This window comes from Garra rufa, chromosome 20, assembly GCF_049309525.1.
Source record: "Garra rufa chromosome 20, GarRuf1.0, whole genome shotgun sequence".
Classification (NCBI taxonomy): Eukaryota; Metazoa; Chordata; class Actinopteri; order Cypriniformes; family Cyprinidae; genus Garra; species Garra rufa.
This window is the reverse complement of record NC_133380.1, coordinates 29400559-29413058: the sequence shown is the minus strand read 5'-3', so window position 1 is coordinate 29413058 and position 12500 is coordinate 29400559. Positions and strand designations below refer to the sequence as shown.

The window sequence follows — 12500 nt, the reverse complement described above, 5'->3', positions numbered from 1 at the left end:
AAACTTTGTCTTCAAAGCCAGACTGTCTTTATTAGATATTGTCTCTTTAAAGGAAGTTTTTATTTTTTTTTATTTTTTTTTTTTTAACTATTTTCAGACAAGGTGTTGTGTTGGGGTATAGCTCAGTGGTAGAGCATTTGACTGCAGATCAAGAGGTCCCCGGTTCAAATCCGGCTGCCCCCTTTGGAGTTTGCAGGTTTGGACTTACCTAAACTTTGTCTTCAAAGCCAGACTGTCTTTATTAGATATTGTCTCATTAAAGTAAGTCATTTTTTTTCCCACTATTTTCAGGCAATGCATTATATGGGGGTATAGCTCAGTGGTAGAGCATTTGACTGCAGATCAAGAGGTCTCCGGTTCAAATCCGGGTGCCCCCTTTGGAGTTTGCAGGTTTGGACTTACTAAAACTTTGTCTTCAAAGCCAGACCGCCTTTATTAGATATTGTCTCTTTAAAGGAAGGTTTTTATTTTTTTATTTTTATTTATTTATTTTTTTTATTATTTTTTTTTTTTTTACTATTTTCAGACAAGGTGTTTTGTGGGGGTATAGCTCAGTGGTAGAGCATTTGACTGCAGATCAAGAGGTCTCCGGTTCAAATCCGGGTGCCCCCTTTGCCTTTGGCAGGTTTGGACTAACCAAAACTTTGTCTTCAAAGCCAGTCTCTCTTTATTAGATATTGTCTCATTAAAGTAAGTAATTTTTTTCACTATTTTCAGGCAATGCATTTTGTGGGGGTATAGCTCAGTGGTAGAGCATTTGGCAGGTTTGGACTTACCAAAACTTTGTCTTCAAAGCCAGACTGTCTTTATTAGATATTGTCTCTTTAAAGGAAGTTTTTTTTTTTTTTTACTATTTTCAGACAAGGTGTTTTGTGGGGGTATAGCTCAGTGGTAGAGCATTTGACTGCAGATCAAGAGGTCCCCAATTCAAATCCGAGTGCCCACTTTGGACTTGGCAGGTTTGGACTAACCAAAACTTTGTCTTCAAAGCCAGTCTCTTTTTATTAGATATTGTCTCATTAAAGTAAGTAATTTTTTTTCACTATTTTCAGGCGATGCATTTTGTGGGGGTATAGCTCAGTGGTAGAGCATTTGGCAGGTTTGGACATACCAAAACTTTGTCTTCAAAGCCAGACTGTCTTTATTAGATATTGTCTCTTTAAAGGAAGTTTTTTTTTTTTTTTTTTAACTATTTTCAGACAAGGTGTTGTGTTGGGGTATAGCTCAGTGGTAGAGCATTTGACTGCAGATCAAGAGGTCCCCGGTTCAAATCCGGCTGCCCCCTTTGGAGTTTGCAGGTTTGGACTTACCTAAACTTTGTCTTCAAAGCCAGACTGTCTTTATTAGATATTGTCTCATTAAAGTAAGTCATTTTTTTTCCCACTATTTTCAGGCAATGCATTATATGGGGGTATAGCTCAGTGGTAGAGCATTTGACTGCAGATCAAGAGGTCTCCGGTTCAAATCCGGGTGCCCCCTTTGGAGTTTGCAGGTTTGGACTTACTAAAACTTTGTCTTCAAAGCCAGACCGCCTTTATTAGATATTGTCTCTTTAAAGGAAGGTTTTTATTTTTTTATTTTTATTTATTTATTTTTTTTATTATTTTTTTTTTTTTACTATTTTCAGACAAGGTGTTTTGTGGGGGTATAGCTCAGTGGTAGAGCATTTGACTGCAGATCAAGAGGTCTCCGGTTCAAATCCGGGTGCCCCCTTTGCCTTTGGCAGGTTTGGACTAACCAAAACTTTGTCTTCAAAGCCAGTCTCTCTTTATTAGATATTGTCTCATTAAAGTAAGTAATTTTTTTCACTATTTTCAGGCAATGCATTTTGTGGGGGTATAGCTCAGTGGTAGAGCATTTGGCAGGTTTGGACTTACCAAAACTTTGTCTTCAAAGCCAGACTGTCTTTATTAGATATTGTCTCTTTAAAGGAAGTTTTTTTTTTTTTTTTACTATTTTCAGACAAGGTGTTTTGTGGGGGTATAGCTCAGTGGTAGAGCATTTGACTGCAGATCAAGAGGTCCCCAATTCAAATCCGAGTGCCCACTTTGGACTTGGCAGGTTTGGACTAACCAAAACTTTGTCTTCAAAGCCAGTCTCTTTTTATTAGATATTGTCTCATTAAAGTAAGTAATTTTTTTTCACTATTTTCAGGCGATGCATTTTGTGGGGGTATAGCTCAGTGGTAGAGCATTTGGCAGGTTTGGACATACCAAAACTTTGTCTTCAAAGCCAGACTGTCTTTATTAGATATTGTCTCTTTAAAGGAAGTTTTTTTTTTTTTTTTTTAACTATTTTCAGACAAGGTGTTGTGTTGGGGTATAGCTCAGTGGTAGAGCATTTGACTGCAGATCAAGAGGTCCCCGGTTCAAATCCGGCTGCCCCCTTTGGAGTTTGCAGGTTTGGACTTACCTAAACTTTGTCTTCAAAGCCAGACTGTCTTTATTAGATATTGTCTCATTAAAGTAAGTCATTTTTTTTCCCACTATTTTCAGGCAATGCATTATATGGGGGTATAGCTCAGTGGTAGAGCATTTGACTGCAGATCAAGAGGTCTCCGGTTCAAATCCGGGTGCCCCCTTTGGAGTTTGCAGGTTTGGACTTACTAAAACTTTGTCTTCAAAGCCAGACCGCCTTTATTAGATATTGTCTCTTTAAAGGAAGGTTTTTATTTTTTTATTTTTATTTATTTATTTATTTTTTTTTTTTTATTTTTTTTACTATTTTCAGACAAGGTGTTTTGTGGGGGTATAGCTCAGTGGTAGAGCATTTGACTGCAGATCAAGAGGTCTCCGGTTCAAATCCGGGTGCCCCCTTTGCCTTTGGCAGGTTTGGACTAACCAAAACTTTGTCTTCAAAGCCAGTCTCTCTTTATTAGATATTGTCTCATTAAAGTAAGTAATTTTTTTCACTATTTTCAGGCAATGCATTTTGTGGGGGTATAGCTCAGTGGTAGAGCATTTGGCAGGTTTGGACTTACCAAAACTTTGTCTTCAAAGCCAGACTGTCTTTATTAGATATTGTCTCTTTAAAGGAAGTTTTTTTTTTTTTTTTACTATTTTCAGACAAGGTGTTTTGTGGGGGTATAGCTCAGTGGTAGAGCATTTGACTGCAGATCAAGAGGTCCCCAATTCAAATCCGAGTGCCCACTTTGGACTTGGCAGGTTTGGACTAACCAAAACTTTGTCTTCAAAGCCAGTCTCTTTTTATTAGATATTGTCTCATTAAAGTAAGTAATTTTTTTTCACTATTTTCAGGCGATGCATTTTGTGGGGGTATAGCTCAGTGGTAGAGCATTTGGCAGGTTTGGACATACCAAAACTTTGTCTTCAAAGCCAGACTGTCTTTATTAGATATTGTCTCTTTAAAGGAAGTTTTTTTTTTTTTTTTTTAACTATTTTCAGACAAGGTGTTGTGTTGGGGTATAGCTCAGTGGTAGAGCATTTGACTGCAGATCAAGAGGTCCCCGGTTCAAATCCGGCTGCCCCCTTTGGAGTTTGCAGGTTTGGACTTACCTAAACTTTGTCTTCAAAGCCAGACTGTCTTTATTAGATATTGTCTCATTAAAGTAAGTCATTTTTTTTCCCACTATTTTCAGGCAATGCATTATATGGGGGTATAGCTCAGTGGTAGAGCATTTGACTGCAGATCAAGAGGTCTCCGGTTCAAATCCGGGTGCCCCCTTTGGAGTTTGCAGGTTTGGACTTACTAAAACTTTGTCTTCAAAGCCAGACCGCCTTTATTAGATATTGTCTCTTTAAAGGAAGGTTTTTATTTTTTTATTTTTATTTATTTATTTTTTTTATTATTTTTTTTTTTTTACTATTTTCAGACAAGGTGTTTTGTGGGGGTATAGCTCAGTGGTAGAGCATTTGACTGCAGATCAAGAGGTCTCCGGTTCAAATCCGGGTGCCCCCTTTGCCTTTGGCAGGTTTGGACTAACCAAAACTTTGTCTTCAAAGCCAGTCTCTCTTTATTAGATATTGTCTCATTAAAGTAAGTAATTTTTTTCACTATTTTCAGGCAATGCATTTTGTGGGGGTATAGCTCAGTGGTAGAGCATTTGGCAGGTTTGGACTTACCAAAACTTTGTCTTCAAAGCCAGACTGTCTTTATTAGATATTGTCTCTTTAAAGGAAGTTTTTTTTTTTTTTTTACTATTTTCAGACAAGGTGTTTTGTGGGGGTATAGCTCAGTGGTAGAGCATTTGACTGCAGATCAAGAGGTCCCCAATTCAAATCCGAGTGCCCACTTTGGACTTGGCAGGTTTGGACTAACCAAAACTTTGTCTTCAAAGCCAGTCTCTTTTTATTAGATATTGTCTCATTAAAGTAAGTAATTTTTTTTCACTATTTTCAGGCGATGCATTTTGTGGGGGTATAGCTCAGTGGTAGAGCATTTGGCAGGTTTGGACATACCAAAACTTTGTCTTCAAAGCCAGACTGTCTTTATTAGATATTGTCTCTTTAAAGGAAGTTTTTTTTTTTTTTTTTTTAACTATTTTCAGACAAGGTGTTGTGTTGGGGTATAGCTCAGTGGTAGAGCATTTGACTGCAGATCAAGAGGTCCCCGGTTCAAATCCGGCTGCCCCCTTTGGAGTTTGCAGGTTTGGACTTACCTAAACTTTGTCTTCAAAGCCAGACTGTCTTTATTAGATATTGTCTCATTAAAGTAAGTCATTTTTTTTCCCACTATTTTCAGGCAATGCATTATATGGGGGTATAGCTCAGTGGTAGAGCATTTGACTGCAGATCAAGAGGTCTCCGGTTCAAATCCGGGTGCCCCCTTTGGAGTTTGCAGGTTTGGACTTACTAAAACTTTGTCTTCAAAGCCAGACCGCCTTTATTAGATATTGTCTCTTTAAAGGAAGGTTTTTATTTTTTTATTTTTATTTATTTATTTATTTTTTTATTTTTTTTTTTTTTACTATTTTCAGACAAGGTGTTTTGTGGGGGTATAGCTCAGTGGTAGAGCATTTGACTGCAGATCAAGAGGTCTCCGGTTCAAATCCGGGTGCCCCCTTTGCCTTTGGCAGGTTTGGACTAACCAAAACTTTGTCTTCAAAGCCAGTCTCTCTTTATTAGATATTGTCTCATTAAAGTAAGTAATTTTTTTCACTATTTTCAGGCAATGCATTTTGTGGGGGTATAGCTCAGTGGTAGAGCATTTGGCAGGTTTGGACTTACCAAAACTTTGTCTTCAAAGCCAGACTGTCTTTATTAGATATTGTCTCTTTAAAGGAAGTTTTTTTTTTTTTTTTACTATTTTCAGACAAGGTGTTTTGTGGGGGTATAGCTCAGTGGTAGAGCATTTGACTGCAGATCAAGAGGTCCCCAATTCAAATCCGAGTGCCCACTTTGGACTTGGCAGGTTTGGACTAACCAAAACTTTGTCTTCAAAGCCAGTCTCTTTTTATTAGATATTGTCTCATTAAAGTAAGTAATTTTTTTTCACTATTTTCAGGCGATGCATTTTGTGGGGGTATAGCTCAGTGGTAGAGCATTTGACTGCAGATCAAGAGGTCCCCGGTTCAAATCCGGGTGCCCCCTTTGGAGTTTGCAGGTTTGGACTTACCAAAACTTTGTCTTCAAAGCCACACTGTCTTTATTAGATATTGTCTGTTTAAAGGAATTTTTTTTTTTTTTTTTACTATTTTCAGACAAGGTGTTGTGTGGGGGTATAGCTCAGTGGTAGAGCATTTGACTGCAGATCAAGAGGTCCCCGGTTCAAATCCGGCTGCCCCCTTTGGAGTTTGCAGGTTTGGACTTACCAAAACTTTGTCTTCAAAGCCAGACTGTCTTTATTAGATATTGTCTCATTAAAGTAAGTCATTTTTTTTCCCACTATTTTCAGGCAATGCATTATATGGGGGTATAGCTCAGTGGTAGAGCATTTGACTGCAGATCAAGAGGTCTCCGGTTCAAATCCGGGTGCCCCCTTTGGAGTTTGCAGGTTTGGACTTACTAAAACTTTGTCTTCAAAGCCAGACTGTCTTTATTAGATATTGTCTCTTTAAAGGAAGGTTTTTTTTTGTTTTGTTTTTTTTATTATTATTTTTTTTACTATTTTCAGACAAGGTGTTTTGTGGGGGTATAGCTCAGTGGTAGAGCATTTGACTGCAGATCAAGAGGTCTCCGGTTCAAATCCGGGTGCCCCCTTTGGAGTTTGCAGGTTTGGACTTACCAAAACTTTGTCTTCAAAGCCAGACTGTCTTTATTAGTTATTGTCTCATTGTAGGAATTATTATTATTTTTTCATTATTTTAAGACAGCACTTTTTGTGGGGGTATAGCTCAGTGGTAGAGCATTTGACTGCAGATCAAGAGGTCCCCGGTTCAAATCCGGGTGCCCCCTTTGGACTTGGCAGGTTTGGACTAACCAAAACTTTGTCTTCAAAGCCAGTCTCTCTTTATTAGATATTGTCTCATTAAACTAAGTCATTTTTTTTCACTATTTTCAGGCGATGCATTTTGTGGGGGTATAGCTCAGTGGTAGAGCATTTGGCAGGTTTGGACTTACCTTAGATATTGTCTCTTTAAAGGAAGGTTTTTATTTTTTTATTTTTATTTATTTTATTTTTTTTTACTATTTTCAGACAAGGTGTTTTGTTGGGGTATAGCTCAGTGGTAGAGCATTTGACTGCAGATCAAGAGGTCCCCGGTTCAAATCCGGCTGCCCCCTTTGGAGTTTGCAGGTTTGGACTTACCTAAACTTTGTCTTCAAAGCCAGACTGTCTTTATTAGATATTGTCTCATTAAAGTAAGTCATTTTTTTTCCCACTATTTTCAGGCAATGCATTATATGGGGGTATAGCTCAGTGGTAGAGCATTTGACTGCAGATCAAGAGGTCTCCGGTTCAAATCCGGGTGCCCCCTTTGGAGTTTGCAGGTTTGGACTTACTAAAACTTTGTCTTCAAAGCCAGACCGCCTTTATTAGATATTGTCTCTTTAAAGGAAGGTTTTTATTTTTTTATTTTTATTTATTTTTTTTTTTTATTATTTATTTTTTTTACTATTTTCAGACAAGGTGTTTTGTGGGGGTATAGCTCAGTGGTAGAGCATTTGACTGCAGATCAAGAGGTCTCCGGTTCAAATCCGGGTGCCCCCTTTGCCTTTGGCAGGTTTGGACTAACCAAAACTTTGTCTTCAAAGCCAGTCTCTCTTTATTAGATATTGTCTCATTAAAGTAAGTAATTTTTTTCACTATTTTCAGGCAATGCATTTTGTGGGGGTATAGCTCAGTGGTAGAGCATTTGGCAGGTTTGGACTTACCAAAACTTTGTCTTCAAAGCCAGACTGTCTTTATTAGATATTGTCTCTTTAAAGGAAGTTTTTTTTTTTTTTTTACTATTTTCAGACAAGGTGTTTTGTGGGGGTATAGCTCAGTGGTAGAGCATTTGACTGCAGATCAAGAGGTCCCCAATTCAAATCCGAGTGCCCACTTTGGACTTGGCAGGTTTGGACTAACCAAAACTTTGTCTTCAAAGCCAGTCTCTTTTTATTAGATATTGTCTCATTAAAGTAAGTAATTTTTTTTCACTATTTTCAGGCGATGCATTTTGTGGGGGTATAGCTCAGTGGTAGAGCATTTGACTGCAGATCAAGAGGTCCCCGGTTCAAATCCGGGTGCCCCCTTTGGAGTTTGCAGGTTTGGACTTACCAAAACTTTGTCTTCAAAGCCACACTGTCTTTATTAGATATTGTCTCTTTAAAGGAATTTTTTTTTTTTTTTTTTACTATTTTCAGACAAGGTGTTGTGTGGGGGTATAGCTCAGTGGTAGAGCATTTGACTGCAGATCAAGAGGTCCCCGGTTCAAATCCGGCTGCCCCCTTTGGAGTTTGCAGGTTTGGACTTACCAAAACTTTGTCTTCAAAGCCAGTCTCTCTTTATTAGATATTGTCTCATTAAAGTAAGTAATTTTTTTCACTATTTTCAGGCAATGCATTTTGTGGGGGTATAGCTCAGTGGTAGAGCATTTGACAGGTTTGGAATTACCAAAACTTTGTCTTCAAAGCCAGACTGTCTTTATTAGTTATTTTCTCATTGAAGGAATTATTATTTTTTTCATTATTTTAAGACAGCACTTTTTGTGGGGGTATAGCTCAGTGGTAGAGCATTTGACTGCAGATCAAGAGGTCCCCGGTTCAAATCCGGGTGCCCCCTTTGGAGTTTGCAGGTTTGGACTTACCAAAACTTTGTCTTCAAAGCCAGACTGTCTTTATTAGTTATTGTCTCATTGAAGGAATTATTATTATTTTTTTACTATTTTCAGACAAGGTGTTGTGTTGGGGTATAGCTCAGTGGTAGAGCATTTGACTGCAGATCAAGAGGTCCCCGGTTCAAATCCGGCTGCCCCCTTTGGAGTTTGCAGGTTTGGACTTACCTAAACTTTGTCTTCAAAGCCAGACTGTCTTTATTAGATATTGTCTCATTAAAGTAAGTCATTTTTTTTCCCACTATTTTCAGGCAATGCATTATATGGGGGTATAGCTCAGTGGTAGAGCATTTGACTGCAGATCAAGAGGTCTCCAGTTCAAATCCGGGTGCCCCCTTTGGAGTTTGCAGGTTTGGACTTACTAAAACTTTGTCTTCAAAGCCAGACCGCCTTTATTAGATATTGTCTCTTTAAAGGAAGGTTTTTATTTTTTTATTTTTATTTATTTATTTTTTTTATTATTTTTTTTTTTTTACTATTTTCAGACAAGGTGTTTTGTGGGGGTATAGCTCAGTGGTAGAGCATTTGACTGCAGATCAAGAGGTCTCCGGTTCAAATCCGGGTGCCCCCTTTGCCTTTGGCAGGTTTGGACTAACCAAAACTTTGTCTTCAAAGCCAGTCTCTCTTTATTAGATATTGTCTCATTAAAGTAAGTAATTTTTTTCACTATTTTCAGGCAATGCATTTTGTGGGGGTATAGCTCAGTGGTAGAGCATTTGGCAGGTTTGGACTTACCAAAACTTTGTCTTCAAAGCCAGACTGTCTTTATTAGATATTGTCTCTTTAAAGGAAGTTTTTTTTTTTTTTTTACTATTTTCAGACAAGGTGTTTTGTGGGGGTATAGCTCAGTGGTAGAGCATTTGACTGCAGATCAAGAGGTCCCCAATTCAAATCCGAGTGCCCACTTTGGACTTGGCAGGTTTGGACTAACCAAAACTTTGTCTTCAAAGCCAGTCTCTTTTTATTAGATATTGTCTCATTAAAGTAAGTAATTTTTTTTCACTATTTTCAGGCGATGCATTTTGTGGGGGTATAGCTCAGTGGTAGAGCATTTGACTGCAGATCAAGAGGTCCCCGGTTCAAATCCGGGTGCCCCCTTTGGAGTTTGCAGGTTTGGACTTACCAAAACTTTGTCTTCAAAGCCACACTGTCTTTATTAGATATTGTCTCTTTAAAGGAAGGTTTTTTTTTGTTTTGTTTTTTTTATTATTTTTTTTTTTACTATTTTCAGACAAGGTGTTTTGTGGGGGTATAGCTCAGTGGTAGAGCATTTGACTGCAGATCAAGAGGTCCCCGGTTCAAATCCGGGTGCCCCCTTTGGAGTTAGCAAGTTTGGACTTACCAAAACTTTGTCTTCAAAGCCAGACTGTCTTTATTAGTTATTGTCTCATTAAAGTAAGTAATTTTTCCCCACTATTTTCAGGCAATGCATTTTATGGGGGTATAGCTCAGTGGTAGAGCATTTGACTGCAGATCAAGAGGTCCCCGGTTCAAATCCGGGTGCCCCCTTTGGGCTTGGCAGGTTTGGACCAAAATTTGGTCTTCAAAGCCAGTCTCTCTTTATTAGATATTGTCTCATTAAAGTAAGTAATTTTTTTTTTTACTATTTTCAGGCAATGCATTTTATGGGGGTATAGCTCAGTGGTAGAGCATTTGACTACAGATCAAGAGGTCCCCGGTTCGAATCCGGATGCCCCCTTTGGATTTGGCAGGTTTGGACTAACCAAAACTTTGTCTTCAAAGCCAGACTAGCTTTATTAGATATTGTCTCATTAAAGTAAGTAATTTTTTTCACTATTTTCAGGCGATGCATTTTGTGTGGGTATAGCTCAGTGGTAGAGCATTTGGCAGGTTTGGACTTACCAAAACTTTGTCTTCAAAGCCAGACTGTCTTTATTAGTTATTGTCTCATTGAAGGAATTATTATTTTTTCATTATTTTAAAACAGCACTTTTTGTGGGGGTATAGCTCAGTGGTAGTGCATTTGACTGCAGATCAAGAGGTCCCCGGTTCAAATCCGGGTGACCCCTTTGGAGTTTGCAGGTTTGGACTTACCAAAACTTTGTCTTCAAAGCCAGACTATCTTTATTAGATATTGTCTCTTTAAAGGAAGTTTTTTTATTTATTTATTTATTTTTTTTACTATTTTCAGACAAGGCGTTTTGTGGGTGTATAACTCATCGGTAGAGCATTTGACAGTAGATCAAGAGGTCCTTGTTTCAAATCTGGGTGCACCCTTTGGATTTGGTTGCTTTGGACTAACCAAAGCTATGTCTTCAAAGCCAGACTGTCTTTGTCATATGTTGTGACATTGAAGGGCGTTATCTTCTTTCACTGGTTTTGCAAAGACCTCTTTTTGACGTTATAACTCAGTGGTAGAGGATTTAACTGCAAATCAAGAAGGTCCTGATTCAAATCTTTTTGCCAACTTTGGACTTGGCAGGTTTGGACTAACCAAAACGTTGTCTTCAAAGCCAGACTATCTTTATTAGATATTGTCTATTTAAAGGAAGGTTTTTTTTTTGTTTTTTTTTTTACTATTTTCAGACAAGGTGTTTTGTGGGGGTATAGCTCAGTGGTAGAGCATTTGACTGCAGATCAAGAGGTCCCCGGTTCAAATCCGGGTGCCCCCTTTGGAGTTAGCAGGTTTGGACTTACCAAAACTTTGTCTTCAAAGCCAGTCTCTCTTTATTAGATATTGTCTCATTAAAGTAAGTAATTTTTTTCCCCACTATTTTCAGGCAATGCATTTTATGGGGGTATATCTCAGTGGTAGAGCATTTGACTGCAGATCAAGCGTTCCCCGGTTCAAATCCCGGTGCCCCCTTTGCCTTTGGCAGGTTTGGACTAACCAAAACTTTGTCTTCAAAGCCAGTCTCTCTTTATTAGATATTGTCTCATTAAAGTAAGTAATTTTTTTCACTATTTTCAGGCAATGCATTTTGTGGGGGTATAGCTCAGTGGTAGAGCATTTGGCAGGTTTGGACTTACCAAAACTTTGTCTTCAAAGCCAGACTGTCTTTATTAGTTATTGTCTCATTGAAGGAATTATTATTTTTTTTTAAATTATTTTAAAACAGCACCTTTTTGTGGGGGTATAGCTCAGTGGTAGAGCATTTGGCAGGTTTGGACTTACCAAAACTTTGTCTTCAAAGCCAGACTGTCTCTATTAGATATTGTCTCATTAAAGTAAGTTGTTTTTTTTCCCACTATTTTCAGGCAATGCATTATATGGGGGTATATCTCAGTGGTAGAGCATTTGACTGCAGATCAAGAAGTCTCCGGTTCAAATCCGGATGCCCCCTTTGGATTTGGCAGGTTTGGACTAACCAAAACTTTGTCTTCAAAGCCAGACTATCTTTATTAGATATTGTCTCTTTAAAGGAACTTTTTTTATTTATTTATTTATTTATTTTTACTATTTTCAGACAAGGCGTTTTGTGGGTGTATAACTCATCGGTAGAGCATTTGACAGTAGATCAAGAGGTCCTTGTTTCAAATCTGGGTGCACCCTTTGGATTTGGTTGCTTTGGACTAACCAAAGCTATGTCTTCAAAGCCAGACTGTCTTTGTCATATGTTGTGACATTGAAGGGCGTTATCTTCTTTCACTGGTTTTGCAAAGACCTCTTTTTGACGTTATAACTCAGTGGTAGAGGATTTAACTGCAAATCAAGAAGGTCCTGATTCAAATCTTTTTGCCAACTTTGGACTTGGCAGGTTTGGACTAACCAAAACGTTGTCTTCAAAGCCAGACTGTCTTTATTAGTTATTGTCTCATTGAAGGAATTATTATTTTTTCATTATTTTAAAACAGCAGTTTTTGTGGGGGTATAGCTCAGTGGTAGTGCATTTGACTGCAGATCAAGAGGTCCCCGGTTCAAATCCAGATGTCCCCTTTAGAGTTTGCAGGTTTGGACTTACCAAAACTTTGTCTTCAAAGCCAGACTATCTTTATTAGATATTGTCTCTTTAAAGGAAGTTTTTTTATTTATTTATTTATTTTTTTTTACTATTTTCAGACAAGGCGTTTTGTGGGGGTATAGCTCAGTGGTAGAGCATTTGACTGCAGATCAAGAGGTCCCCGGTTCAAATCCGGGTGCCCCCTTTGGAGTTTGCAGGTTTGGACTTACCAAAACTTTGTCTTCAAAGCCAGACTATCTTTATTAGATATTGTCTCTTTAAAGGAAGTTTATTTATTTATTTATTTATTTTTTTTACTATTTTCAGACAAGGCGTTTTGTGGGTGTATAACTCATCGGTAGAGCATTTGACAGTAGATCAAG

At 38.0% G+C, this 12500-nt stretch overlaps 39 non-coding genes across 39 annotated transcripts; all 39 read left to right on the top strand.

Annotated features, from left to right (window-relative positions):
- Positions 1–111: 111 nt before the first annotated feature.
- Positions 112–183, top strand: trnac-gca (transfer RNA cysteine (anticodon GCA)). Its single transcript has one exon. It is a non-coding gene; the product is annotated as a tRNA-Cys (tRNA).
- A 122-nt stretch (positions 184–305) lies between these two features.
- trnac-gca (transfer RNA cysteine (anticodon GCA)) lies at positions 306–377 on the top strand. Its single transcript has one exon. It is a non-coding gene; the product is annotated as a tRNA-Cys (tRNA).
- Positions 378–540: 163 nt separating this feature from the next.
- On the top strand, positions 541–612 carry trnac-gca (transfer RNA cysteine (anticodon GCA)). Its single transcript has one exon. It is a non-coding gene; the product is annotated as a tRNA-Cys (tRNA).
- Positions 613–1213: 601 nt separating this feature from the next.
- On the top strand, positions 1214–1285 carry trnac-gca (transfer RNA cysteine (anticodon GCA)). The gene has a single exon. It is a non-coding gene; the product is annotated as a tRNA-Cys (tRNA).
- Positions 1286–1407: 122 nt separating this feature from the next.
- trnac-gca (transfer RNA cysteine (anticodon GCA)) lies at positions 1408–1479 on the top strand. Its single transcript has one exon. It is a non-coding gene; the product is annotated as a tRNA-Cys (tRNA).
- A 162-nt stretch (positions 1480–1641) lies between these two features.
- On the top strand, positions 1642–1713 carry trnac-gca (transfer RNA cysteine (anticodon GCA)). Its single transcript has one exon. It is a non-coding gene; the product is annotated as a tRNA-Cys (tRNA).
- Positions 1714–2315: 602 nt separating this feature from the next.
- Positions 2316–2387, top strand: trnac-gca (transfer RNA cysteine (anticodon GCA)). Its single transcript has one exon. It is a non-coding gene; the product is annotated as a tRNA-Cys (tRNA).
- A 122-nt stretch (positions 2388–2509) lies between these two features.
- trnac-gca (transfer RNA cysteine (anticodon GCA)) lies at positions 2510–2581 on the top strand. Its single transcript has one exon. It is a non-coding gene; the product is annotated as a tRNA-Cys (tRNA).
- Positions 2582–2744: 163 nt separating this feature from the next.
- On the top strand, positions 2745–2816 carry trnac-gca (transfer RNA cysteine (anticodon GCA)). Its single transcript has one exon. It is a non-coding gene; the product is annotated as a tRNA-Cys (tRNA).
- A 602-nt stretch (positions 2817–3418) lies between these two features.
- On the top strand, positions 3419–3490 carry trnac-gca (transfer RNA cysteine (anticodon GCA)). The gene has a single exon. It is a non-coding gene; the product is annotated as a tRNA-Cys (tRNA).
- Positions 3491–3612: 122 nt separating this feature from the next.
- trnac-gca (transfer RNA cysteine (anticodon GCA)) lies at positions 3613–3684 on the top strand. Its single transcript has one exon. It is a non-coding gene; the product is annotated as a tRNA-Cys (tRNA).
- Positions 3685–3846: 162 nt separating this feature from the next.
- Positions 3847–3918, top strand: trnac-gca (transfer RNA cysteine (anticodon GCA)). The gene has a single exon. It is a non-coding gene; the product is annotated as a tRNA-Cys (tRNA).
- Positions 3919–4521: 603 nt separating this feature from the next.
- Positions 4522–4593, top strand: trnac-gca (transfer RNA cysteine (anticodon GCA)). The gene has a single exon. It is a non-coding gene; the product is annotated as a tRNA-Cys (tRNA).
- A 122-nt stretch (positions 4594–4715) lies between these two features.
- trnac-gca (transfer RNA cysteine (anticodon GCA)) lies at positions 4716–4787 on the top strand. The gene has a single exon. It is a non-coding gene; the product is annotated as a tRNA-Cys (tRNA).
- A 163-nt stretch (positions 4788–4950) lies between these two features.
- trnac-gca (transfer RNA cysteine (anticodon GCA)) lies at positions 4951–5022 on the top strand. Its single transcript has one exon. It is a non-coding gene; the product is annotated as a tRNA-Cys (tRNA).
- A 455-nt stretch (positions 5023–5477) lies between these two features.
- trnac-gca (transfer RNA cysteine (anticodon GCA)) lies at positions 5478–5549 on the top strand. Its single transcript has one exon. It is a non-coding gene; the product is annotated as a tRNA-Cys (tRNA).
- A 124-nt stretch (positions 5550–5673) lies between these two features.
- On the top strand, positions 5674–5745 carry trnac-gca (transfer RNA cysteine (anticodon GCA)). The gene has a single exon. It is a non-coding gene; the product is annotated as a tRNA-Cys (tRNA).
- A 122-nt stretch (positions 5746–5867) lies between these two features.
- On the top strand, positions 5868–5939 carry trnac-gca (transfer RNA cysteine (anticodon GCA)). The gene has a single exon. It is a non-coding gene; the product is annotated as a tRNA-Cys (tRNA).
- A 147-nt stretch (positions 5940–6086) lies between these two features.
- trnac-gca (transfer RNA cysteine (anticodon GCA)) lies at positions 6087–6158 on the top strand. The gene has a single exon. It is a non-coding gene; the product is annotated as a tRNA-Cys (tRNA).
- A 123-nt stretch (positions 6159–6281) lies between these two features.
- On the top strand, positions 6282–6353 carry trnac-gca (transfer RNA cysteine (anticodon GCA)). Its single transcript has one exon. It is a non-coding gene; the product is annotated as a tRNA-Cys (tRNA).
- Positions 6354–6608: 255 nt separating this feature from the next.
- Positions 6609–6680, top strand: trnac-gca (transfer RNA cysteine (anticodon GCA)). The gene has a single exon. It is a non-coding gene; the product is annotated as a tRNA-Cys (tRNA).
- A 122-nt stretch (positions 6681–6802) lies between these two features.
- On the top strand, positions 6803–6874 carry trnac-gca (transfer RNA cysteine (anticodon GCA)). The gene has a single exon. It is a non-coding gene; the product is annotated as a tRNA-Cys (tRNA).
- Positions 6875–7035: 161 nt separating this feature from the next.
- On the top strand, positions 7036–7107 carry trnac-gca (transfer RNA cysteine (anticodon GCA)). Its single transcript has one exon. It is a non-coding gene; the product is annotated as a tRNA-Cys (tRNA).
- A 455-nt stretch (positions 7108–7562) lies between these two features.
- Positions 7563–7634, top strand: trnac-gca (transfer RNA cysteine (anticodon GCA)). Its single transcript has one exon. It is a non-coding gene; the product is annotated as a tRNA-Cys (tRNA).
- A 125-nt stretch (positions 7635–7759) lies between these two features.
- On the top strand, positions 7760–7831 carry trnac-gca (transfer RNA cysteine (anticodon GCA)). Its single transcript has one exon. It is a non-coding gene; the product is annotated as a tRNA-Cys (tRNA).
- A 260-nt stretch (positions 7832–8091) lies between these two features.
- trnac-gca (transfer RNA cysteine (anticodon GCA)) lies at positions 8092–8163 on the top strand. The gene has a single exon. It is a non-coding gene; the product is annotated as a tRNA-Cys (tRNA).
- A 123-nt stretch (positions 8164–8286) lies between these two features.
- trnac-gca (transfer RNA cysteine (anticodon GCA)) lies at positions 8287–8358 on the top strand. Its single transcript has one exon. It is a non-coding gene; the product is annotated as a tRNA-Cys (tRNA).
- Positions 8359–8480: 122 nt separating this feature from the next.
- On the top strand, positions 8481–8552 carry trnac-gca (transfer RNA cysteine (anticodon GCA)). Its single transcript has one exon. It is a non-coding gene; the product is annotated as a tRNA-Cys (tRNA).
- A 162-nt stretch (positions 8553–8714) lies between these two features.
- On the top strand, positions 8715–8786 carry trnac-gca (transfer RNA cysteine (anticodon GCA)). Its single transcript has one exon. It is a non-coding gene; the product is annotated as a tRNA-Cys (tRNA).
- A 455-nt stretch (positions 8787–9241) lies between these two features.
- On the top strand, positions 9242–9313 carry trnac-gca (transfer RNA cysteine (anticodon GCA)). The gene has a single exon. It is a non-coding gene; the product is annotated as a tRNA-Cys (tRNA).
- Positions 9314–9460: 147 nt separating this feature from the next.
- trnac-gca (transfer RNA cysteine (anticodon GCA)) lies at positions 9461–9532 on the top strand. Its single transcript has one exon. It is a non-coding gene; the product is annotated as a tRNA-Cys (tRNA).
- Positions 9533–9652: 120 nt separating this feature from the next.
- trnac-gca (transfer RNA cysteine (anticodon GCA)) lies at positions 9653–9724 on the top strand. Its single transcript has one exon. It is a non-coding gene; the product is annotated as a tRNA-Cys (tRNA).
- Positions 9725–9842: 118 nt separating this feature from the next.
- trnac-aca (transfer RNA cysteine (anticodon ACA)) lies at positions 9843–9914 on the top strand. Its single transcript has one exon. It is a non-coding gene; the product is annotated as a tRNA-Cys (tRNA).
- A 259-nt stretch (positions 9915–10173) lies between these two features.
- Positions 10174–10245, top strand: trnac-gca (transfer RNA cysteine (anticodon GCA)). The gene has a single exon. It is a non-coding gene; the product is annotated as a tRNA-Cys (tRNA).
- Positions 10246–10776: 531 nt separating this feature from the next.
- trnac-gca (transfer RNA cysteine (anticodon GCA)) lies at positions 10777–10848 on the top strand. The gene has a single exon. It is a non-coding gene; the product is annotated as a tRNA-Cys (tRNA).
- A 122-nt stretch (positions 10849–10970) lies between these two features.
- trnac-gca (transfer RNA cysteine (anticodon GCA)) lies at positions 10971–11042 on the top strand. Its single transcript has one exon. It is a non-coding gene; the product is annotated as a tRNA-Cys (tRNA).
- Positions 11043–11448: 406 nt separating this feature from the next.
- On the top strand, positions 11449–11520 carry trnac-gca (transfer RNA cysteine (anticodon GCA)). Its single transcript has one exon. It is a non-coding gene; the product is annotated as a tRNA-Cys (tRNA).
- A 521-nt stretch (positions 11521–12041) lies between these two features.
- Positions 12042–12113, top strand: trnac-gca (transfer RNA cysteine (anticodon GCA)). The gene has a single exon. It is a non-coding gene; the product is annotated as a tRNA-Cys (tRNA).
- A 137-nt stretch (positions 12114–12250) lies between these two features.
- On the top strand, positions 12251–12322 carry trnac-gca (transfer RNA cysteine (anticodon GCA)). The gene has a single exon. It is a non-coding gene; the product is annotated as a tRNA-Cys (tRNA).
- The last annotated feature ends 178 nt before the right edge of the window (positions 12323–12500 follow it).